Source organism: Microcaecilia unicolor, chromosome 1, assembly GCF_901765095.1.
Source record: "Microcaecilia unicolor chromosome 1, aMicUni1.1, whole genome shotgun sequence".
Taxonomy (NCBI): domain Eukaryota; kingdom Metazoa; phylum Chordata; class Amphibia; order Gymnophiona; family Siphonopidae; genus Microcaecilia; species Microcaecilia unicolor.
In genome coordinates this window covers 8,321,397-8,325,682 of record NC_044031.1, presented here as the reverse complement: position 1 = coordinate 8,325,682, position 4,286 = coordinate 8,321,397, and positions in this window count along the sequence as shown.

Genomic DNA, 4,286 nt, shown 5'->3' with positions numbered 1-4,286 from the left:
ATTGTTTTTGATTCAGATGCTGCAAACGCCACACATCTATCAGATCTAGTTCCCTCATCAATCTAAGTAGCAGCCTCCTAGGGTACCCTCCCCCTCCCGTCCTTCCCGTCTATCTCCCCCACTGGGTAATTAAAATCTCCCCCCAATACTACCATCCCACCCACGAAAGGAATCAATTCTGCCCTAATCTTGTCATAAAACCTGCCTTGCCCGACATTGGGGGCATATATGTTAACTAGTGTGATTAGCTGATTGTTTATCCTACCCTTAATCGCCAGGCATCTACCATCATCCTCGCAATATTTGGCCTCGCAGGTGAATTGCAGATTTTCTTTCACATAGATTATCAGCCCTCCCGTTTTACTTCCCTTAGGGTCCGCTAATGCATAACCTTCTCCAAGACCCTTATTCAGGATTAATGATACATCACGTTTCCGAACATGGGTCTCCTGGAGCATTACAATGTCCCAGTTCATTCTGCGCAGTTCTTTGAAGATAATACTTCTCTTACCCGGACTGTTTAACCCATTAACGTTCCATGATCCCACCCTCAGCCCACCTCCCCCCCTCCCCCCCAATACATTCCCCCCTCCATCCCCCCCTTTCCCCCCAAACCTCCCTTGCAACTGGCTTGCTCCTTTTCCTGCCAGTTTGCCCCTAAGGAAGTACGCCCTCCCCAGAATCAAGCTAAACAAGCCTTTAACTTTAAATTTAACTCCCCCCTGTTCAACCCTCCTGAAACATTTTCCCAAAACATTCACCAGTTTAAACATACAACAATTTTCCTTCTCTCACCCTCATCCCTCTGATCAATATGCAGTATTTACTCAGTCCAAATCAGGTTGCATCTCCATTCTCTGACCCAGGTCTCGCTGCATGAGGGGATATGTGGCCTTTCCCCCTTTCTACTTTCTTCCAGCCATTCTGATTCTTCCTTCCCGGACTTCGCTGAGGAAGCTGAGTCTCGTTGTCCTCTCTTGGAACATCGGTACATCCCATTTCACGCAGGACCTTCCAGGCTCCCTGGTGTGAATTGAGCTTGCGCGTTGTGTTACCCACTGTTATTTGTATTCCAAATGGATGGAGCCACCTATAGCGAAGCCCCGCCTTTTGAAGATAGGTGGTAATTTCCTTAAAGTCTCTCCTTCTTTGCAGCGTCTTTCTAGCAAGATCTTGGAATATTTTAATTTTGCCAGATTTCCATTCAATGTCACCCAAGGCTCTTGCTTTTTTCCACACCTTTTCCTTTATGGTATATTGGTGAAAACACGCCACTATATCTCTGGGCACTCCTCCCCGCTGTGGTCCCAGGCTTCTGTGTGCCCTTTCGAGTTCTATCAGATCCATTGTAATTTGCTCTCCTTCACTCTGATCTTGCTGAAGCAAATGAGCACAGATCTCCTGCACTGTTTTCACTGAGTCCTTATACTCCTCCTCCTCGGGGATCCCCTTAAAACGCAGATTGCACCGACGGGAGCGATTCTCCAAATCCTCCATCATCAGGTCCATTTCTATTTTCGCTTGTTGTTCCGTTTTGAGGGCTGCCCTGAGGTCCCGCACTTCCTCCGTTATCCCCTCAGTCTTTTCTTCAGCTTCCGTGAGCCGGTTACCAATTTCCCGCATTTCATCATGTAATTCCGCCACCGCAGTGTGGATGCTACGCCTGGTCGCCACCATCTCTGCCTTCAGTTCCTTAAACCATCGAGCGAGATCATTTTTACTTATCTCCGCATCGCTGCCGACGGGCTCCTCGGGGTCCGGGTCAGATTCAGAATCTTCGGCGGCCATTTTGGCGCCTCGTGTCACCGCCCGATGACCCGATCCCTGGCCCTTGCTCGCGGCATCTGATGTAAATTTAAATTTGGCCAGCTTCTTCCTAGCCGCCATCTGCACTTTTGGGAGTGTTTGGGAGAAAAAATCGCTCGATTTAAACGGAAAGAGTTCTTAATTTCGCTCCGGAGCTAGCTGAGCTCTAGCATTAAGCAGCCATCTCCCGGAGCTGACGTCACTTCCTCCCCAAATTTTGAATTTAACCACTTCACTCCTGGGTTTATGGTCTCCGCTTTATTTGACGTGGTGGGGACGGATTGGGGCTATCAAGATGGTTCTGGCTCCGAAGTTGAATTATATATTTAGTATGACTCCCTTCTCTTACCCAAATTCTTTCTACGCCAAGATTGACTCCTTGTTACTTAAGTTTCTTTGGAGACAAAAACCACCTCGCAATGCACTGAAGAAGCTTAAGATGCCGACTCATTCGGGAGGTCTTAATGTCCCTGATTTAAAAAATTATCACATGGCTTTTCGCCTATCACAGTCTTTAATGTGGTTCCAAAGGGAATTCTCTCATCTGACGCCTAGGTGGCTGATTTTTTAGGCCGCCTTGGTGCGCCCTTGCCCCTTACTTTCTTTTACCCTCTGCAGATTTGTATCCATATACCAAGCACTTGTGGTTGTTGAAGGCCTCTGCCTCTGCCTCTAATATCCGTTTAGGGCTGGTCTTGGAGTTAGCGCTGCCTCCCTGGAGGATGTCTCCCTCTTGTATAACTCTAGCTTGCAGTCTGTTCACCTGCAGTCCCAAAAAGCTGAATGGTCTGGTAAAGGTATATGGTTGTTATCACACCTTTATATTGCAGGTACGTTGTTGTCACCGGATGCTTTGGCTGCACTATACGATGTTCTTTGCTGGCCTCTCCCGTGTGGAAGGATATCTCTGCCTTTCTCTCGACCTTTCAGGTCTCTAATTCTCTGCTCACTACTCCTTCAGATTTTGTTGCCCTCTGTCTCAGTATTGTAACTGGTAAGAAGAAAGCATCTGTCCTTTATAAAAAAAACTTCAGGATTCGTGTGTTGATGCTGTTGCTCCTGTAAGAAATATAAAGTGGAAAGAGTTGAAAAGTTCACAGCAGCAGGAAGTGCTGACAGTGATTAATGCAACCTCCCCCCCCCCCATGTCTTGAGAAAGAATGTGCTGAAGTATGAAGGAAAATGGGCAAGGCGCCTGACTGTCTGTGAGAAAAGGAGGGGGGAGTGGTGAGGGGAACAGACGCAGCATGTTCTGCTCAAGATCAAAGATTTATGGTATGGTACAGCATGCACGTGATGTCAGGAAAAGATTAGTCATATAGCAAAGACAAACAGTATATAAGCAGGATAGAATAAATATGTAGCAAGCATTCTGACTTCTTTGCCTGTACATTGCTTGTTTGTGCAGATATGCTTCCTGTATAGACATTGATGCTATACAGTAAATTGTAAACTAAGAGGTGAATAAACATTTTATATTAAATGTAAAATTCGTCTAGCCTTTTCTTCAAAGTGGCGACCGCGGCAGGACTTATGCCGCACATGGAACGAAAGGGCGAGACGAATGACAAATTAAGTGTTTGTTGTTAACGAAAGTTTTACAGGATTTTGAGAGCAAGCGTTGTCTAGCCTGACTTCTGTGCACCACTGTCGTGGGAGTGATCAACCTACTGACGTGGACATACTCCTGGGCTTGCTTAAAAAGAAATAAGAAGACGCGTGAGTAATAGTGCACACTGACTTTTCTTTTTGTATATTGTTTTCTTTTGTAGTTCTCTTTTTTGTATATATTCTTTGTTTAAGTACCTTAGGATATTTTGTAGGTTGTGGTTATATCGGAGAAATTGTAATAGTCAGAATAAAATGGAAGGGAAAGGGCAGATAAGAAAGAAAAGCCCTCTGTATACACTTTGTATTTAGATTTAGATAGTTAAAAAAAATGCACCCCTTTGCAGCACGTCATAGAATTATTCCCGTTAGACAAAAAACAGATTGAAAAAACACATGAGAAATGGGTCAAATATGATGCAAAAGATTCTTTTTTGAAGCTGGTCTCAGTATGGATCGTTTGATCGCCCCAAATTGTTGTCTCTACTGAGATACAGTACATACAAGAAAATAAGAAAAAAGCAGAAAAGTTTAGAAAAACATCTTACTATTTGGAATTTATTTTCAGTCGCGTCTGATTTATTCCATACAGATGTAGAAAAAATACAGCAAGAACAGGAAAATTATAAAAACGGCCACCTCCTTATGAGTCAGGTGGAATTACACGAGAAACCCTTTGCCCAATAAGGGACAAAGGATTGAAAGGAGAGCAGAAGCGCCCTAAACCGTGTGTGAGGGATTTTCTGCTTTAGACGACCCCTCCAGTGATGAAGATGGTTCAAAGGGAGGGGATAATGAGGACAGCGATGTGGGGACTAGGGAACAGAAAGAGAAGCAAAACGAGTAAGACAAAAAGAAAAGGGGAAAGGTAG